This window comes from Crotalus tigris, unplaced genomic scaffold (assembly GCF_016545835.1).
Source record: "Crotalus tigris isolate CLP2741 ecotype Arizona unplaced genomic scaffold, ASM1654583v1 scf7180000018042.565515, whole genome shotgun sequence".
NCBI lineage: Eukaryota > Metazoa > Chordata > Lepidosauria > Squamata > Viperidae > Crotalus > Crotalus tigris.
Genome location: NW_024096791.1, coordinates 126,427 through 149,375, shown reverse-complemented (window position 1 = coordinate 149,375; position 22,949 = coordinate 126,427).

The following is a 22,949-nucleotide window of genomic DNA, read 5'->3' as shown; positions in this document are numbered from 1 at the left end:
TAAATAGAGAGAAAAAATAATGACAGTGTTGTGGCATTTTAAAAAATACTTTAGATGTTTAGTTGATTTCAAAAATAACTGTCTACATTTGGTTCTGTTCAAGTTTGGTTTATATATTTTATCGTTTCATTATTTTTGCAGCAGGAATAGTTTATGAAACATACTGTCTTTCTTTTTGGATCCATTCTGTAATGTATCTATCAACTCTAGAACATAATATGCAGAAAAATGAATTTCCACCTAGCACAAATAAATTTCCAGGTAGGCTGATACATTAAGTAATACTGGCAGCACAAAACATTTTACAGGTTTGAAAGCAAGCTTTGGACTTTTGCCCACTAGCTCAGTGAACTGAGTCATATAACAGTAGAAAGAGGAATTTTAGTACAGAAAAAGAGACGCATCAAGCAGTTACTCATTCAAAACAAAATTGGTGGAGAAATGTATTTAGTACATGTTTTACTCTGAATTTACTGAATTTGCTTTTTTCCAATGATATATGATTAGAATGCAGTTATTTATCAATATCCAAGTACATATTAGGAGATGTATGGACTGTAATACATAAACATTGTACTGAAGTAAAAGAGGAATGAAATGAACACAAGACTGGAAAAATGAATAACTAGTTAGTATCAGACTTGCTACATTTGCACATACAAGTTGTTGTGATTACTGATGCTCTGCTACAGCACTTTTGTACAAGTGATTTCACAGTTAGTGTTTTGTAAAGCTCTTGTGATTCATCTATGTCAAACCGGTTACTGGTGAATTTTCACAGACACTGCTCTGTGCATGACTTCATCACTAACCTCCATCACCACCCACAGCTCTTCACTTCCCAAAACAAAAAATGCAACTATCATTATGTATATATTAATCAAAATCTTACTCCTATCCCAACAATGTCTGTCTGTCTGTCTGTCTGTCTGTCTGTCTGTCTGTCTGTCTGTCTGTCTGTCTGTCTGTCTATCTATCTATCTATCTATCTATCTATCTATCTATCTATCTATCTATCTATCTATCTATCTATCTATCTTCTTCTAGGTATAATTAAATGGGAAGCTGTTCAGCTGGAATGCAATGACATCTCTTCTTCCTTGAAACCTGGGGTTATTCTTGGGAAATAGAATGCTGGGTATATGTAGGATAAAAGTAGATAGAATATGCATCTGATAAATAGACATTTTGTAACTGATCAACCATAACAGCCATTTTACAAGATGACTCATAACACGCTCTCAAAATTCCAAAAATAATAGGGCTCCTGATCTAGTTCAAGTGGGCATGTTTTCAGAGTTTTGATCCTAGTAGTCAGTGTCTTAAATTTGAAAGTATGAAATGGACATTCATGGATGGAAAGGTAGAAGCTGAGTGAACTTGATACTTGTTTATTTTAAAATATTTTATATATTGGAAACTCAAGGCTATTAGGAATGAAAATTCATCTAAAACATATTTACAATTGATATTTCTCTCCCTCCAGAAACATTATACAAAGGTTTTAAAATCTATACTATAATCAAAATATTTTAAATATTTTGAAATTACAGGAAGAAAGAGAAGATTAAAATCAAGTATTATATATTTTCTTGAAATAGGATTTTTAGTAACTTCCAGAATTAAGAATGCAGATGGGCCCTTCTTCATATGTGAAAATGGCGGCAAAAATGGTGAAAAGGGCAAAGGCGTTATATACTTTTCTATGATCTGCACATTGCAGGAGGAGGGAAAATCAACAATACCTCTGATTCATACTGATAGGAGAAAAAAAAGGGAGAAAAACCAGATATCTAAATGGAATATTTTCAAACTAAAAACTGATATAATTTTAAAGCAGCAGAAAAGAACTAAGAATAGTAAACAAGCCACTGGCTTTGAAAAGTTTGAATTATGTACATTATCAAGTTAAGAAAACAGAAAAGTAATCTCCCACTTCAAGATATTTTCTGCATTGTGTCCTGTATGACTCAAACTACTCATAAGCTAACTTGTGGGTAAACAGAGCCCATCAAGTATGTATTGCTCTAATTTCTATGACAGACAAAATATTTAGTTAATGGGTGGAGGGCCAGGATTTGATTCAAGAGCAGTTGAGAATTGATAACCCTGCCAAGGCTTAAAAGTACTTAATAGGTATAAACACATTTTAGGCATTAGAGGATAAAGCCTGACAAAGTGATATGTCATAATGTGAAATGTAGTGGACATGGATAACAGAGATTCTCCCCCCCCCAACCCCTAAAAAACAGTTTTCAGTTTTGTATGATGCATACAAACTAAAATTGCTGAATATCATACATCTACAGTCAATATGCTTTTATTATTTTATTAAAAGTTATAGATTCTTTTTTTCTTTTTAAATGGAAAGCAGGTTAATTTCTTGGTTACCAATAACATGGGTCCTGGTTTATTTGCAGAGAACTCTTATCAGTTGCTTTAAAACTGAAAATTATGAAGATATGGCAATGCAGAGTATGGAAACCTAATAAGATATGTTAAAATGTCTTGTATTACCAAAGACTGCAGAAATAATGAATATATGTACTTTAAGGCATCTGCATGCTATTTAGGTACTAAAATGCATTTGAAATTTTATGAGTCACATGTTTTACAGATTTGTGTTTCATTAAGGCTTTGCAAACTATTATGGGAATCTGCATGAGTGAGAAAAAAAAAACCACCCCAAAACATGGAAAAACATTTAGAAGAATGTAACCTTTTCCAAGAAAAAAGGATCCTTTTTCTGTTATAACAAATGTGTTTGCCTGTTTGTTTCTTAGTTTGCAGCTTACAAACTGTCACTATTGCTGTGGTAGCAAGGGAAAAGTGTTTGAGTAGTTATCCAAATCCATTACATTTTTCTCTCAGACTCCCCTCCCTCCCTGACAAATTTCAAACCAAAGGTTTTCATTTGAGAATGTTTGGCTTAGGAGTAATCTTGGTACAAAATTACCGATGGGAAGAAAAACCATCTTTCTACTGCTATCTCTAATGATAGATATATTTGGGTAAAGTGCTGGAGGTGACCTTGAGAGCTTATCCAAGTAGCCCTCCTCTTTCACTGATTGAAGCTAACCCAATCTAATTTTGTCCAACCTTCAATTAGGGGCTTCCATAAATGCTATGAGAAGCCTAGGCAATCTGTTCTTCATGTCTTCATTCTTACAATATAAACATTATTTCTATTATTCACCCTGCATTCCTCTAATTGCCCAAGGTGGCTGATCCCACAGACACCTAGGAGAAAATAATTAGCTGCCTGTGGTGTCTAATTGCTCAGAATAAAAAGGAAATAGGGAATGGTTGCTGATTCTTAATCCTTTGACTTCTTGATCAGAGGATTTTTTTTCTTTTGCCTTACCACTAGCCAACTTTTCTGGTGACATATCCATATTCTTCCTCATGATTGCTTTAATGTACAGTCCTCCAGTTCTTGATTTAGCATAAAAGTATGGTAGCATAGATTATAGTGCCCCAAAGGCTGCATTCTAATTTGATTCAAAAATGAGACTTGCAAGTGATCCTATTTTTGATACCTTTAGTGTAGGACAATTTAAGGGTAAAGAATAGTGGATTCACCTGGTTTTGCTTCTCTCTCATGAAGCATCATCAGCATCATCCTGTGGGACAAACTATCTCCAGTTACATTTCTTAACATGTTACGTTTACTTGAACAGCAAGTTTGAGTGATTATGGGAGAACCCATGAGATAAAGGTCTTAGCCACTTTTCAAGTTGTCCTTGAATGAGGTCCATTAAAAATCCTGTCTAAAATACCTGACTGACAAGGAAGGGATGTAGGGGAAACAGGTGGAAAGCATTGAGAGCTCCCTTCAGCTTTATCCTAGGCCTGTACTTGGCCTACTAGCCAAACTATTGGATTCCTGGCTTACTGGTCTTCCAGAACAGGGATACATTTGTGTTCAGAAAGAACCCATGTGACAACCAGTGATCTGTGCCTCAGCTTGGAAGGGGAAACTTGCTGAAGTCTTACTAGTTTCACCTGAGTTCCCAAATATCCCAAACTATTTAATCCAGCAAGAAAGCTGCAATAAGTGCAGATAATATGTAGCTGTGGCCAGCTGTACAAGGAAGTCTCCCCTGGAATAAGAAAAATGACTCTTTTTTTTTTGCACCTTCAGGTCAGGGTTGACTCTGATCATTGCTTGAAGTTTCCTTGACAAGATCGTTGAATGTGGTTTGCTATTACCCTCTTTCCATGGCTAAGAGAGACTCACTAGCCTGATTTATAGATTTTCTGGTTAAAAAAAATTGTCTATGAGGAGAAAATAATCATGATGTAATTTTAAAGAGAATTAATTTGCTGGAAACAACACTGAAAACTGCTTCTTTATATATCCATTAGATAAGTTAGAACAGTTAGAACAATTAATGAGGGGAACGACTTGCCTCCAGAAGTTGTGGGTGCTCCAATAATGGAAGTTTTTAAGAAGAGATTGGACAACAATTTGTCTGAAATGGTATAGGGTTTTCTGCCTGAGCAGAGGGTTGGACTGGAAGACCTCCAAGGTCCCTTCCAACTTTGTTATTCTGTTATTCTGCTATATCATTTCTTTTTTTCCTACCTACACTGTCTTTTCTACTTCTTTTATTTTTTTCACTCTTCTATTCATGAAAATTTTTAATAAAAATTTTAGATAATAGATTGAGAAGGTGACTGGCTCAAAGTCACCCAACTGGCTTCATGCCTAAGGCTGGACTGGTACTCATAATTTCCAGGTTTCTCGCTAATCCCTTGATCAATACACCAAACTGGCTCTCAAAATGTCATTGAAGGAGGGAAAGAGGTATATAGAGAGCCACATATGCACCCACAGAGAGGAGAATACCACATGAAATCCCAACAGTGGAAAACCTGTAAAGTAGATTCTTGAGATAAAACAGCAAGACTCTTCTGGCTATCTTTCCTAGTTTAATTTGACTTTTCACACTAAGGGTGCATGTAATATTATTTTAAAAACATAGGTCTACCATTCTTTCAAAGGATCTACTAATTTACATTTAAAAACAGATCTAAGGTATTTCCAAAACAGTGTTCGTAAGGAGAGGTGCCTCTGTAAAAGAGATGTTGCTTGATTTCTCCTCTGGTCAATGCAGATGCGGTCAAACAGAGTAATTCCCAACAAATGGAAGAGATGGGGCATCCCTTCAGTAGCCAACAGTAGCCAATGGAAGCTGGACAGATTTAATGAAGTGTCACATGAGTCATGGCATGCTGGGAGCAGAGGAGAAGTATTACTTCAGAACTAGAGGAACTCAGAACTAACATAAACTACCTTTGCAAGGAAATAGGGATAAGATGAAGGCTAGATCACAAGGACACAACCTGTAAAACAGCAAGTTTAGACCCTGGTTAGTGGGATATGAGAATGAGCCCACAATGTAAGAAAATCAAGGCTTGAAAACTATGTATTTTAATATCAATTACAGACCCAATAAATGACAATAACTGAGTCAAAGGGCTTGATTCTTTTTAAATTAATTTTGGTTAATTGATTATGACTTTTTTCTGTGCAGGAAGGATAAATCCTTAAGAAATAAAATGACATTTCTAACTTTGGAATTTATGAAGCTACATCAAGAACTAAAGAACATAGGTATTAATAAAAGCTTTGTTTTTAAAAAGAAGGCAAAATAGATAATAAATTAGAAAGGTTAGCATCAAGGAAGAAAGTATGTCATCTAATTTATTCTGAAAATTTATTCTTTTTTTGCTATTATTTTTGCATAAAACACCTCATAACTGGTCTAAGGTATAAGTATGTATGTGTGTGTGTGTGTGTGTGTGTGTCTGTGTGCACACACCTTGAGCATACAGCGGTCATTTGTTTTTATTGAAAAAATAAAGGTACTAATTACTTATAGACTTATTTAGCACAAACAGATATGCTTCAAAATGAAAAAAATCACCGTTTATGATAATTATGTTCTCTGCTTTGTTTTCAGAGACTGATAATTTGAGGCTTTAAAATCACCAGGAAGCCATTAATTGGAATTCTTCAATAAAAAATAAATTACATAGAAGTTCATGAAGAGTTGTAAAAGCACAGATTTTATTATATAGTGAATGCCATTGAATCACTATTTATAGAGCATATAGATACTTGGGATTCAGGAGATCCAGTGACCAGATTGGAGATCCAAAGATATTATATAAACAGATTCTTAAACCTGTGTTATGAACTTTGCCTGTGTCTTCACATTGTAAGAAAGCAGAAGAAGTGCTATAGAAGGAGTTGGGAAGAGAGATGATGAAAACAGTTTTATGCTGTTCTGATGCAAGCTTTACTTGTTTCCTATATATGTTCCGATGTCATTTGCAACTGCAAAAGAGCTGGAGCTTGCGTTGCCTTTGCACATAAAGGTTGCATTATTTTTAGGAGAACTATAGGAGTGTGTGTACCCAATAAAAGTCCAACACAAATATAATATATATAATCAAAAGCTGTTGGCTGAGCTCCTGCAGAAGAAATTCACTTAAGAAAGACATATTTTGAGCAGCAAAGGCAAGGAGTTGACTGAATAGGTGTGAAGTTTGGTGTCACCAACCCAGGCTGAATGCTTGAAGGAAGGCAAATGATGAAAATAGCTTAATGCTGCCATAATGCCAGTTCTCTCCTTTTCTATGTGCATTGTGACAAACATGGCTGTGTGAAAGGGCCAAAGCTTGCTTTGCCTTCAATTTTATGGATGCCTCTGCTTGTGGACCTGAGACTCCATATCTTCTGCACCTCAATTTTTTATGCTTCAAAGAGTTCCATAAATTGCCTTGCCAAAATCTAGCCTCAGACTGATTTGTTCAAGCTTAATATTGCTTAAAAAAATCTCAGTAAAATAAATATGTTAAATATGTTTATTTATTTATAAAGAGGCATAAGGTGGTGGTTCAGCCACACCTCTTTGAAGTATGCCACTGAATCATTATCATGTACTCTTCAGAAGCTTAGTAAACTAGTAGCTCTTGTCCTCCACTTTCCCCTTCCGCTACTAGTGCAGCATTACAAACTTTCAGAACATTGTTTTATTGTGCTTCTTCTCAAGGAAAATTGACCTGTGCAGAGATTTTAGGGAGAAGGCTCAATCAAGATTTAATGGAAGGATTACAGATTTTTGGAACAGAGATATGTCATATAGGTTTTTTTTTCCCTGTCTCAAGCCATCTGTTTTCTCAGTGAATTAGTACAGGACTCCAACTCATTCAAAGGCTTGATCTGTTGAGAATAAATAAATGCTATCATGCTGCCTTTGTCCAAATGAGGAGACTATGAAGAACCAAACTATATCACCCAAAGTAATGTTTTACACCAATAAGCCTGAGTAAAATGTGTTTTACCCAAGGCACAATAAATGACAGTGCTGATTAGTAATTCAAATGCAATTCTTCATGGATTATGCTAAGACATTGGGTCATTGATTCAACTATACAGACATCATCTGATACCAAGTCCTGGTCATGTTCCCAAATCCTGGTTTTAAATAATTGATGGAGGCATAAGTGGATGGATGGGTGGATAGATGAGTTGATAGACAGACAAGCGAACGGACAGACAAATGTGCAATTGTATATATGCAATCTTCATTTTAATTTTGAATTCACTTGATATTGGCTTGCTAGAAGGAAACTGAAGAAAGATCCTTTTCAGCTTTATAGCAATTTGTATAATATAATTAATTTACTGTGTCTAAGGAAACCTTCTGAACCTGCAGAATTAGGCATGCTCTAGTTTGTATCGTTTCAATGACCTGTAGCAAACATGTGACCCAAATAAGAAATATATAGCTGTATATAAAGAGCAAAAGTAGCAGCAGAGAAGAGAAATAAAATCAAAAGACTTATCTATGCTGACAATACATAGATATACAAGATTTTCTCTTTAGATACTGAAAGACATTTAGGAACTCCTAAGGATAGTGCTATAAATTTAGTTTACCTTGAGTGTCTAAAAAATTAGTATAGTATAGTATAGTATAGTATAGTATAGTATAGTATAGTATAGTATAGTATAGTATAATATAGTGTAGCATAGTAATATAATAATATAATATAATATAATATATAATATAATATAATATAATATAATATAATATAATATAATATAATATAATATAGACTTCCTCTGTGAAGAAGATGGGCAGTTTCAAAAAAATGATTTTACATATACACAAACACACATATACTATACAGTGTAATCATAACTGTAACATCCAGTTTATTGAAATACACGAGGAAACATCTTTGTGGTATGATTCTATCTCCAAAGATGATACTTAATAATGTAGTTTAGGATTTGAGGAAATCACAGAACAGGGGGACATCATTATACACATGAGAAGAATAAAGATTAAATACATAGCTATACTTTCCTCTGGTAAGTATGAATTTTAGATGATACCTAAACAGAATTTTCATGCAGAAGTTGGAAGTTTGTTCTTTGGGACCATTACAACTGAAAACCTCTGTCCCTCAGTGGGCCTGTATATTTAGCTGTGCAAAGCATCAGAGTTTGGTTTTGTTTGTTAGTTTTTGATAGATAATTTATTTCTAAATTTTTATAGTTTTTTTTCATGATAGGAAGTAGCAGAAGAATATTACAGCTTGTCATGGTTTAGCAGACAGTTGAGCTGTTGTAAATCAATTAAAGAAGGAACATAGTCACTTTTAGGCAAAATGGGTGGCTTATAAATAAATAATACTCATTTCATCACTGACACTGATAATGTTTTATGAAGGCAAATGAAGATTGTAATTTTCCTTATATATGTCTTCTATGAGAACCTCATCTCATAGATCCTAACAGTACTGAGGAAAGATGAACTTTAGATTCAAATATACCAAACACAAGTTGTCTTAAAGAATGACAAATAGATAGTACAAGCAATCAGTGAGAAATCCATCCAAAGGGTCCTGCAGAAGGAATGCTTAGAAACCTATTGGGGGAAAAAAAGACAATCTTAATAAAATTCTTTTGCTTTTTCCCCAAATTCCTCAGATGTTTTTCATGATGTAGAACAGGCATGTCAAACTGCCGGCCCACAGGCCGGATGCGTCACACCAAAACCGCTCCCACTCCATTGCTGGCAATGGGGAAAAAGTTGTGATACGTCATGCAACATCATGTGACATCACGAGTTTGACATGCCTGATGTAGAATATCCAAATTCATTTTCATTTTCATCAGGGTTCTGCAACACAAAGCCTACAAACTATATTACATATACAAAAATGTTATATCATAATATATTTGCTGGTTTTTTAAGGTAATATGTTGGTTTTGCTATCACAGTGCCCTGTCCTGCTCCATAATTCATCAAACAGGGTATCCTAAAATCAGAATAAGACAGCAATTCTAAGGAAATGAAGAAAAATATTTTGGTTTTATAGTTTGAGAAATCCTTATCATTAGTACAAAAATTCGTATGAGACATGAAAAATTGATTTTTGTGGCTTAAACATCAGCTGTTGTTGAGAACAGGTAAATAAATAAATTTATATTGCTGCTATTAATCTTCATCCAAATTGCTTAAGAAATTAGCAGGATATTTTGGTACATGGCATATATAGAGTTATCTAACCATGTGCAAAGATTATTTCTGTCTTTGTTTTCAATGTATATATATGTATATGTGTGTGCATGTATGTATGAATGTACGCATGTATACATATTTCTCTTTGCTATTTCTTTAAATTGAAGACTTTACATAAAGGATTAACTTTTTAATACCTATAATTTCTTTCTTTTTATTATCAAGGATTCCATCCACTAGCATTCTGGCCGAAGCCTATTGGTATGTAGAGGTTGTTCTTAAAATACAATATGGAAAATAAGCAGGCAAATTTGTTACCTTGGTTTCCCATAGGGAAAAACTACAGTTTAGATGCAGATGATGGGAAGAAATATAATATCACAGAAAGACGGCTTTCTCAGAGAGTGTCAGTAGCATTAATGTCATGAGCAAAGCACCTGTCTGTGACAACTCCATAGACCTTTCAATAGAAAATTGCACTTAATACATTTTAAAGTATGAGATGGTAATTTGGGGATTTTCTATATTTGAACTGAAGGGTTGCATTTTTGCATGGGAATTTTGTTTAATTTTCTGGAATTACATAAAGAAAAAGAAAGGAAGGGGAAAAAAAACCCCACACCACCCCACACCAGAAACATTACAGCCTAAAGCCAACTGTCAACAAAAATCAACACTAATAGCACATTGCCTGTCACTGATTTATGTCATGATGTGGTAATCTTCTCAATTTAGTTGGATATTTTTTCCCTCACACAAAAATTGCCAAAAGTCTCACTAGACGTTTTATAAATGTTGGGAGCTGCTATTAGGATGATAATGGGGTGATATTAAAGAAGTGTTCACTAGTTCAAAGTGCCAGTTAAAGAAATGGGAAAAAATGGAAAGATATATATACAAGGCCCTTTCAGAGTCTATAAGTAAATTCTTTAATATTTCAGGAGTGAACAAGATTTTAAGATGACATACAGATTTTCCTAAAGACTGGATGGTTTCAATAAAAGTGGTATTTACTTTGACTCCTGGGAAAAGCACTTTTATTAATTGGTTAGAATGAAGGCATATGGCTCTTTGGTCCTATAATTCAAGTGAAGACTCATGGGGCTTTCAAATTACTGTTGAACTCCAGTTCCCATCAGCTTTAATGCTGAGATTTGATGATAGCTGGGTCTGACTATATTTATATTTATTTTCTTATACTTATTTTGTTATTCTTATTTTTATTTTATTTATATTATTTATTACCTTGTTCTATTTTATTTATTATTAATAATATTTATTATCTTAGTTTTATTTATTAAATATTTATTATCTTAGTATTATTTTCTTATTCCTCTTATTTTATTTAAGCATATCTCTATGCTGCTGCAATGATGTAGAAGCCATCTTTGTTTAAATATATTTGTGGTAACTGCAATAATGCTGAAATGGAGTTATTTAACTACATTTTTTTTCCTGATGCAGACCAAAAGAGAACTTCTTCATTTAAGTTTCTCATTTCTGAAAATGCTAACACAGCATTATACAGGCCTAAATTTCTGGCTACCACTCAATGCAGTTGGTCATTTTACATGATACACTACTATGTATTGTGCTGGGGATTCTGAAAGTATCTGCTCTGTTCGGACTCTTCCATATCCATGTTAGGTTATATCAGGGGTGGGAAACAATAGACTTTTTATGACTTGTGGACTTCAACTCCCAGAATTCCTGAACCAGCCATGCTGGGAGTTGAAGTCCACAAGTCATAAAGAGGCCATCATTCCCCACCTCTGGGTTATATGATCCAGGGCTGGGAGAGGAGCCATGTATCAAAGTCTCTTACATCAAACTGGGCCAGAAGGAAATAAGCTGAAGGAATAAATGTTTCTATTCTCAGATATGTAATATATATTAGTAAAAAGGATCAAAGTAACACAAGAATTCTTATGAGTACCATTTACTTTCAAATGAGAATTCATATGTTTCCTCCCTCCCTCCCTCCCTCTTTGGAGGGAAGCCAGCTTGCACCTACAAAATGTTTGGCTAGTAGCCATTTTACATGGTCAAAGTGGAAAGGCCCCATGAGTAGCTATTAAGAATATTAGAGATGATGTGGACCTGTTGCCTGATGACTAGTGGGTGGGAAAAGCCCCATCTGTTGAGCTATCCAGGTAAAATGCCAGGTTAAGTGTATGGTAGCTACCACACTGGGTAGGCTATAGCTTGATTCTTTTAATAGCTAATAGAGAAGCAGAAGATGAGACAGTAATATGATGCTATCAATCAAGTGATAATAACTAATTCCTAGCTTTATGATGATTGCTTTTTTTTAGCAAAATCAAAAACAGAAGTAAGGTTTGCTAGGATGTGACATGACAAATGCTTGAAGAACTTAAACTCTTTAATAGTTTCACCCCAAGAATAAAGAAGCACCAACTTATTGCAAAGCTGCCCAAATGCAATAACAAAATGATTTTGCACAGTGGCCGCCTTTCAAGAGAGGAACCTCACCACAAGATGCCAATCCAATGCCTGCATAAGCAAAAGCAGCATCACGATAGAGCACAGACATGGGAATTCAGCACACTCCAACTTGCAATTATGAAGCAACAGAATTTATTGGGCATAGAAAATACTGTCACTAAACAGCTCAACAGTCCTCATGAGTCCTTTCTGGCTTCCAAACATGCTGTTGCAGGCAGACAATTTCTTTTCTTCCAGGCTTTTATTAAAAACCAATTCGGGCAAATGCCGTCAGTCTAGTCAGCAAGAAAACCTGTAGAGCCACAGCTCCATAACTTCCCACGAGATTCCTCCATGACATTTTAAGGTGTTAATAGCATGACAAAATGCTGCATTTCAACACTTGTAATAAAAAAGGACCCTCTTAAGAGCAGAAACACACAGTCAGGCGAATCATGTGATATAGCGCTTGCTAGGCAGTTCCACCTCTGAGAACAGGTGGTGGTACTTCTATATTCCCTCTAATACATGGACATAAAAATCCTAGCATGTGTAAAAATTTCATGCCAAGGAGAAAGTATTCTGGTTTAATTTTTTTCATGATATTCTAATATTCTGCTAGCAGGAAAAATATGCATAAGATATTTCAAATATGTTTTCATAGTGCATTCATAAGTTAGAGTGCCATGTTCTCAAATTTTCTGATAGTCTTCAGAATTAAATATAGATTAAGAAGGGGAACCAGAGGCTCTACAAATATTTTTGAACTTCAGGTTCTAGCATCCCACGTTGACTATTTGGGATTTTGGTACTCTAGTTCAGCAATCTTTCAATTATGCTGCATTCAGCCATTTTTTCTTTCATCCAAATCAACATGAAGTTAACTGAATATGTGTACTGCCATTTGCCAATTGGAAAGAAGGGTGGATGGGGGAGGACATTTTCCAACACTTTAAAGATGGAAAAGTATTTCTGGAGAAAAATATCAACATTAGGAAGAAACATGTGAACATTCAAATTAGTTGTAAGCCACTTTATGCTTTGGCCTGTACTGATTATATCATGTAATGGCCCCTAGTATAAGCACTGGGGACAAGAAATGATACAGAAGGACATCTTCATATTATTGAGAGATCTCTGGAATCTGAGATAAGCCATATCTTTGGTTCCTAATTCATGTCTATTTGAGATCCATAGCAGAGCTCAGTTATGAGCAGGTTTTGTTGATTTGTGTCACAAAACAAAATTTTTTAGCTTCACTTCTTCATGGGGTATCAACTTTTTGTCTTCCCTCATCTAATATTCCTTCTTCACCCTCATGTTCTATCCTGTTTCATGCAATATACATCTATCAAAAACTGTTCTAAATCCTTCCATAGTTTACACTTATAAGGGCAGATTCCTTGCTTCAGATCATCTCATCCTTCTTCTGCATGAAAGTTGAATGGCCATCTGATGGGAATGCTATAATATGACTCCAGTGAACGTGGTTCTATTTTCTTTCTAAAACAGGGAAAGTGAATGCTAGTTAGAATTATTTGATCTCTATCTGTATCACACTGAATGTGCACATGTGGGGGGGATGGAGAAATTCATTCGTGGACTTGGCTTCTCATGTGCGTAAGGTGCACAGAGAGCCTATGATCATATAAATAATATATAACCATACAGACTATATCAATATACTCAGAATTCATAGGCACTGCCCCATCATCCTCTTTGAGAGCTCAGCATGTGCAAATTAATGTATATCCAAGGTTGATTTATAATCTGGGTTCTTCTCTTTGAATTCTTTTATATTCATACAAGAATTTGCACCTCACAGTAAGAAAATATTCATTTCTAATCCACTGGGGAAAAAAGTTCCAGGTATTTTTTGTATATGAGCATGTAAATCTGTGAAATATGGTCGCTATGGTCCATTGGAAGATGAGCCTATATTGGAAATGGCAAAATAGTAATGTTGAATATACTGAGGCCAGTGGGGTGTGATTTTTTTTGCATTCATATTTTTCTTCCTTGACCTATGACATTCTCCTGCATATATTGGTAAGAGAAGGTGGGGAGGAGAGAATGAAGCTCTCTGTTACATTGAAATGTGATGTCCTTTTCTGCCAGAGGCTGTTTCTGTTTTAAATGAGGAAAAGGCAGAATGCATGAAGAAGGAAAATTAAAGTATATTCATTTTGTAAATTAGATACAGTGTCAGGAAACTGGAAATAGCACAGTTTGAACACAGCACCAGACAACACGACAGTTCATTGAACTATTGACCACCATTTATCCTAGGGAAGTGTTTGAGACTTGCAGGAAGCCAAGATCATTTTTCAATACTTAATCCTGGATGGTATGTTTTAACTTAATTTATTATTTTCTCCCTTCTTCTTTCCTTCCATTCTAAATTATGTCAACTAAAGATGAGTTAAAAATTTCCCAATATTTTTTATACACTCGCCCTCTCTCATAAAAAAGTACACACAAGCATTGGTGCTATGCGTTCTCCTCTTAGTATATATGGGCCTACCTTCAAACATTGGGAAGATTTTTTCTGAATTTCAGAAACAGGGAACAGCTGCTTATCTTAAGAACCTAGGAATTGCTGCATAAGAACCCAAAACTACAATATGGGGTAATTTCTAACAGTGATCAACAATTTGCTTAGGAAAGCTCAAAAATACAATAGAAGTCCAGTAATATTTTCTCATTGGGTTCCCATCAAATAGTATTTGAAGATGTCAGTAGTAGTGTACATCTATAGTGACCATTAGCATGAATTGTTTTACATTCCATAAATCTATCTGGTACTGTCCAAGAGTGCATTGCTGCATCTAATGGGAATAAGTCCCTTAATTTAACTACCTGTGAAGAATTTTTTTCATTTTCAAGAATCTTTTGATATTGACTTTAAAATCCCTAAATGATTTATGGATAGAATCAGTCTCAATAGTCCTATTATACATCTCACCTATATTTCAGCTGTATGAACAAGCAGTTTAGAGAAACATAATTTTCTTGATGAAGGCACTAAGACAGTACAATATTTACAATATTTCTTGCATCCTATAATCTTAAATATGAGGATTTATGAAAGAAACAGAAGGGAAATCAAGAAAAATTAACATGTTTCTGATTGTGACATGTTAAGCTATGTTTCCAAGAAAATAATCTGTTTTTGGGTTCACACAATAGATTAAACCAGAAACTAACAAAATGAATCATAGAAAGGTAATCAATTTTAAAACAATTTTAGTGTATTGTGCAAATGCAGCTGGTAGATCTTTAACTTGGCTAAATGTATGGTGCAAAGGCAGTCAGTATCATAATGGTGATTAATTTAAATGCAAACTAGTTTACCTTCTTCCACTACTACTATAGCTAATTCTGTAACTTTTGAGAGTTCAACAAAGGGTCATTAACCTGGATATTATAGGGTAGTCAATCCTGGCCAGAATATCATTGGGCAGTCTTTTTGTATTAGCGTGCATAGTAGCTTTGTATTCTGTAGCATTATAAAATAGTATTGTCACAGTTAAAGGGATTATAATGGAGTTTAATAAAGCTGGAAAGCCAGGTAGAACCATCCTAATATTGCAAGGAAGGTTACAAAGTCTCAGATCATTTCCTGGTGCTAATACTCATATCCACATTGTTTGACTTTACAGATGAAATGTAGGCAAAAGAAATAGAGGTCAAAGAGCCCATCATTTTGGTGGTTATTGCTCTTTTTGTAGAAATAATCAGGGTGTTTTGGATTATAAATCATGTACTGCTTTCATGATATTTCAATTCTCAGCATTCTGCGTACTATAATAATTCTAAGATAATTAGACTGGGACTGAGAAGACTTGGATTCAAATTCTTGTTTTATGATGAAACACTTTGAATAACTTGGGCCATATCACTATCTTGTCCTAATCTAATTCATTGGGGTGTTGCAAAAATAAAACAGGATACTCCAACATTCAGCACTCAAAGAAGTAACCTTTTAAACTGCAGTACATCAAATGTGTGAACAAGGAAGCTTGTAGTCTCTAAAAATGTTGGTTTAAGCCTCTGACCTCCTTGGAAAAGTCACCACCAAATCACCAAATTAAATTCACAGAAATATATTTGTGCATTTACTCAAGGTGGTTCTGAGGCAGATCTCCATTTTGTCCCCACAACAGAGATAATTACAACATGGCAGTATGAGGGCCAAAATAAAAAGGATAGTCATGGATCAAAGCCCTTTCAATGTGTGTCCAGAAGGATACTATAATGGCATCTATAATGGCATTGAAAGCTGCTGAGACATTCAGGAGGGCCAGAAAGGTTGCACCACCCAATCCTAAGCCATCCAAAGATCACAAATCATGCAATCAACAGCATTTTTGAGCTATGCCCCAGACTGAACCCAGTCTGAAAGGGGTCCAAATAATTCACTTCATCCAGGGCCACTAGTATCCATGTGGCAACCACCACCTCAAATTGTCTAATACTGTTTGCTCCAAGGACAGCCTCTTGAGAAGGAGATGCACCACCACATCCATTAAGGAAGGCTTAATTACCACTTGTATCCAACCACATGCTACTTCCTGGGAGGCCTTAACCAGTTAGGAGAGTCATAGGTCAAGAATACAAGTGTCCAAGCTCACACCCCTAAGGACCCTACTTCCTCAAGAACAAGCAGCTCAAACTCCTACATAACAAGATTCAGATATGTCTCTGTCACCTCTTGTAATGTTATGTGGAAATGACCTTAGGAAATGGAAGAGGAAAGATGCTACCTTGGGAAACAGAAATAAGTAAGATTAAATCCACAGCTGCATAATGGACAGAGAAAGAAATTCAGAAAGAAATGCCTAACTTATCAGAATGTAACAAAAGACAGTGGGAGATTTGTACTTTCAGACTTGCAAAAGTCTTTTAATGTAGGCTTGATGGTGTTGATGATGATGATGATGATTATGATGATGATGTTATCCATTCAGTTGTGTCTGATTCTTGGCAATTCTATGGGCCAGGTGTCTCCACATCTTCTGATCTTGCACTACTTCTTTGCATTTTTCTATGCTGTGGCTGGTGTAGCTTTGATGGTATCCAGCTATCATGTTCTTTGGGGGGGGGGTCTGTTTTTTTTTTTTTAACCACTAACTCTTCTCAGCATAATTGCTTTTTCCAGTGAAATGTAGGCTTACAATACAGTAAAAATAGCTCATCTGGTCTACTTGGGAAGACTTACATCAATCTTTCAAGTTACATATTTTGTTTCAAAGAGAGGAAATTCAGAAATGGCCTTCAATCCTCAAGGAACTCTGATCCTCAAGGAACTCCACTAACCCTTGAGCATTGGACAGCAATGTTGTTCCAACAGCAGCACAACAGATGACCAACTTTCAAATGCCATGGTACAACTAATGTAATAACTGGGGCAGAATTTGTTTCAATCCATCCAGATAATGGCCCAACCAATCTCTTGAATTCTCATGGAAGCTTGCCAAAGCAGTTTGGAGGGGACCAAGATCAATTTTGCACACTCATTGCTCATTGTAAAATGTTTATGGCAGACAAACTGGTGACTTTTGTGCTAAGCTTAGTGAAGGAAGCAGCAGCTAACTAGGCAACTGAGAGAAACAATCCAGTGCTGGACTTCATGTGTAAACTCAAAATAAACTTTGGATACAGATAATCACAGCTAGTTGAGAGATCTGAAAGGTCAAGCAGAGACAGAGGATAGTAAAATCAAATTCAATCTTTAAATTACCTGCTGACAATGTAGGGTGGAATGCCTTGATCCTGATTGACCAGTTCAGAGAATAGCTGACTAAAAACCGAAAAGTGAGGCAAGGTATCCCAAATATCTTGGAAAAGCTCTATCAGCTTTGTGTAATGTGTAATGATAGATACCTGGCTGGCAGAGGGAAGGAACAGTAAGGAGAACAACTCCTATAATGCATGTCTCAAAGGTGCTTTTTCAAGAGGCAACTGGACATTCTTTATTTTCTTTGAAGACATTTTGCTTCTCATCCAAGAAGCTTCTTCAGCTCTCACTGGATGGTGGGTAGTGGAAGGATTTATATTCCTTGAAGACAGCAGGTCATTTGCATTCATTGAGGCCACTTGGAGGTTTGTCTGTATCCTCAGGGTCACCAGAGTAGTGCAAATGGGTGTGGAGCTTTTTTGGAACTGCTGAAAGGACTGTTTTGTGGAGCTTTGTTTTCTGCAGGATGTTTTCTGCCCTGCGTCTCTTCACTGTTGAACACAGGTGCAGGTTGTGTGGGATGAGTCTGTGTTGTCTCCATCTCAGACTGAAGTGCAAATGGTTCCTGTAGTCTGCAGTTTTTCTGGAAATCCATTATACTCCCACACCATGAGAGGGAATTTATTCTAAAGTACATAGCTAAATGTCTGTGAGATTCTCAGTCATCTAACTCATGGTTGTCCCAAAGGTGCTTTTTCAGGAGGCAACTAGACTTTCTTGTTTTTCTTTGAAGACATTTTGCTTCTTATCCAAGAAGCTTCTTCAGCTCTGACTGGATGGTGGGGAAGTCAGAGCTGAAGAAGCTTCTTGGATAAGAAGTGAAACATTTTCAAAGAAAAACCAGAAAGTCCAATTGCCTCTTACCTCTTTGGGACAACCATGACCTGGATGACTGAGAATCTCCATAGACATCCTACAACACATCTCCCCATCCTGAATTCTACATTCACAGAGTGATCCCAACCCCTATTGTACTAAGCATGGAGAAAAGGTAAAAGGTGGACCAAATTAACCAGAAGAGTTATTTTGTGGGGTGGAGGTGCCTTGGGAATAACAAGAGACTACATAGGGAAAAATTAATGAGCTTTTCATCAGGCATACAGGACATGGTGGGGGGGGGGAGAGCAACAGAATGCTGAGGGAGAGATAGTTGTCACCTTAACTGGAATAGATGATTTATAGATGCTTTGTGCAATTTTGGGGAGTTACTCAGAGAAAATGGGAGCAACACAGTTACCTTTCATTATTGCAATCTCCAACCTGTTTTTCCTGGGAACTTGGGATGGGGCAATAACTCTTAAGGGGAGAATGTTGTACTGGTATGTGGGAATGACCTTGGGATATGGGAAAAGAGATGCTGCCTAGAGAATGATCAGATGGGGTGGGGGGAGCCCACAGCTGCATAATGAGCAGAGAAAGAAACTAGGAAAGAATTTTCGCTAATTTATCAGGCTATAAAAAGAGACAGTTGGAAATTCATCCTTTCAGATTTGCAAGATTCTGTTGATGTAACCTTACAATAAAGTAAAATAAGCTTTTCTGGTCTGTTTCCTCTCTGGTCCACCTGGAAATTTTGACACTCAGAGTCCAACTGCAAGAGAAGTTGAACAATTTTATCACACACAAGTTAAATCTGAAATACTTTATATCTTGGTTGAATCCATGTTTTTACTTTAGTTCCTAATGCTGGGAAAAGCTGCAAATCCTTGTTTTAGATCCATGTTAAGACATCTATGAAATGTCCCTTGCAAACTGGATCAAATGGATGAAAATTTCTCTCTCTCTCTAATTCTCTCTGTCCCCTTCCATCCAATGAGCTGTGCACATTTATACTCTTGTACATATGCATCTGCATGTGTATATGCACACACAAAGAGATGGGGAAAGCAATTTATAATAAGTTGCAGGCAGCAATTTATTCTAGTCTCTCTTCATGGATGAGGGAGGTGGAGTCTGGCGCAGCTTGTTAAATAGAAGAGCTTGGCCCCTAGCCTTCCATGGCTGTTTAATGATCCACTTCTCATGTGCCACCTCTCTAATCTGCAGAGAGTGAGAGAGGTACAAATTGTATCTATAATGTTATATTACTTAGCACAGTAACGTATTATAAATCAGAGAACTGCAATCCAGCCTTGTAATTGGCGAGACATGTTCAGCTTAGAGTCCCCTAATTCAATACTGATTGGCTGCTCTTATGTAGAACTGCCTGCCTGCCTGCCTGATACGGAACAGACTTAAAACTTAACAAAATCACACAAAAAGAGAAATAAAAGGGAAGAGTGAGCCTGAACAATATAAGCCTCTTGGCTTCAACTCTATTCATAATAAGTCACTACCTGCTTAGTATTTCTTTTTTTCTCCTGCAGCAGCTCTTAATTCCTACCTTGCATGTACACAATGCATCAGATAGTTCAAACCCCAGCATTGTGTGCATGAAGTATGTATATAAAGGGAGCTCTTCATTGTTTGCTAGGGAAAGTAGGAACATCCTGTGACTCTGATGAGATTAGTGTTTGTGTGTGCTTTTACTGGACCAAGAAATAGGTGTTTTTCTATACAATGATGCACTTTTCAAAAATGATTTGGAAGAAATGATCATGCAATATTAGAATTCAACATTATGGAAGCACAAGCAATAGAACACAGTCAAACTAGTGTCTTGGATTTTAAGAGAGCTAATTTCAATAAACTTAGAGAGAGCTTGGGAAGGATTCCATGGATGAAAATCCTCAAGGGGAAAACAACTCAAGAAGCTTGGGAAATTTTGAAAAGTGAGATAATAAAGGCCCAGTCTAGCACAATACCAACAAAGAAGAAAAATAACAGCTCTCAAAAGAAACCAGCATGGCTGCATAAAGAACTCTCTGATAAATTGAAAGATAAAAAGGACAAGTATAAAAAGTGGAAAGAGGGGCACATAACTAAAGCAGAATATCAGCAAATAGTCCGAGCCTGCAAGGAGGAAGTGAGGAAAGCTAAGACTCAAAATGAGCTAAGGCTTGCGACCAAAGTCAAAAATAACAAAGAAAGCTTCTTTCAACATGTAAAGAACAAGAAAAAAGTTAAGAAAATGATTGATCCATTAGTGGGGGAAAGTGGCAAGAAGGTGACAAGCAACAGGGAGAAAGCAGAACTATTTAAATTGTTTTTTGCATCTGTCTTTACACAAAGGGAAAAAACAGTCCAACTATCAAAAACAGTACCATAAAAAATGGATTAGAGACACAAGTTAAGATAGGCAAGAAAATGGAAACTGAGCACCTGTCCAACCTAGATGAGTTCAAATCATCAGGACCAGATGGATTACATCCCAAGGTTCCCAAGGAACTGGCAGATGTGATCTCAGAACCACTGAACTATATTTTTCAAAATTCCTGGAGCACTGGGGAACTACCAGAAGACTGGAAAAGAGATGACGTAGTTCCCATCTTCAAAAAAGGGGAAAATATAGATCCAGGAAACTACAGACCTATCAGCCTGACCTCAATACCTGAGAAGATTCTGGAAAAGATAATCAAACAATGAATCAGTGGACACCTAGAGCAGGGGTGTCAAACTGCCAGTCCGTGGGCCGGACGCATCATCTGGAAGCCATGCCCACCCCATTGCTGGCAATGGCAAAACCGTCTTGATACATTACGCAATGTCATGTGATGTCGCAAGTTTGACATGTCTGACCTAGAGGCAAACAAAGTCATTTCTAAAAGCCAACATGGGTTTGTCAAAAACAGATCATGCCAAACAAATCTTATTGCATTCTTTGACCAGGTGACAAAATTAGTGGACCTGAGGAATGCTGTGGATATAATTTCCTTGGACTTCAGTAAGGCATTTGATAAAGTAGATCACAACCTACTATTTGATAAGATAAACAGCATCACCACCAGATGGATTCGTAGCTGGCTGACCGTCTGTACTCAGCATGTGGTCCTCAATGGAACTGTATCTACATGGAGGGAAATGTGTAGTGGACTACCCCAGGGCTCTGTTCTAGGCCCAGTGCTCTTCAACATCTTCATCAATGATTTGAACAAGGGGATAGAGGGGGAACTCATCAAATTTGCAGACGACACCAAGCTGGCAGGAATAGCCAACACTCCAGAAGATAGACTTAAGATGCAGAAGGATCTTGACAGACTTCAACACTGGGCACTACCTAACAAAATGAAATTCAATGGTGAAAAAAGTAAAGTTCTACATTTAGGCAAGAAAAACCAAATGCACAGGTATAGTACAGGTGGTACCTTGCTCAGTAGTAGCAACTGTGAGAGGGATCTCGGGGTCCTAGTGGACAATCACTTAGATATGAGCCAGCAGCATGCTGCAGCTGCCAAAATAGCCAACAAAGTGTTAGGCTGCATTAACAGAGGGATAGAATCAAGATCATGTGAAGTATTAATACCACTTTACAATGCCTTGGTAAGGCCACACTTGGAATACTGCATCTAGTTTTGGTCACCATGATGTAAAAAAGATGTTGAGATTCTAGAAACAGTACAAAGAAGAGCAACAAAGATGATTAGGGGACTAGAGGCTAAAACATATAAGGAATGGTTGCTGGAATTGGATATGTCTATTTTAATGAAGAGAAGGACAAGGGGTGGCATGATAGCAGTGTTCCAATATCTCAGAGGCTGTCACAAAGAAGAGGGAGTCAAGCTATTCTCCAAAGCACCTGAAGGCAGGACAAGAAGCAATAGATGGAAACTAATTAAAGAGAGAAGTAACCTAGAACTAAGGAGAAACTTCCTGACAGTTAGAACAATTAACCAGTGGAACCACCTGCCTTCAGAAGCGGTGAATGCTTCAACACTGGAAGTTTTTAAGAAGAGACTGGACAGCTATTTGTCCAAAATGGTATAGGGTTTCCTGCCTGAGCAAGGGGTTGGACTAGATACCTCCAAGGATCCTTCCAACTTTATTATTATTACTACTATTATTATTATTATCGATCATCGCACAGTCAGCCAGATGTTCAGACTGGATTTGGCGTCTACCTATCAGTCCTTCAGGACCCAGATGGTATTACAGTATCGTCGCAGGATGGAAGCAGATTTGCAATTGACTAATTTTGTGCCTCAACCAGTTGGGATCTATGAGTGCTTGCTTTTACCCATTTTGGACCTGGGATAGGCAGATTGGATGTTTGATGGTATTACATATCGTCGCAGGATGGAAGCAGTTCCTAATAAGGCCGCCTTTTGCAATTGACTAAT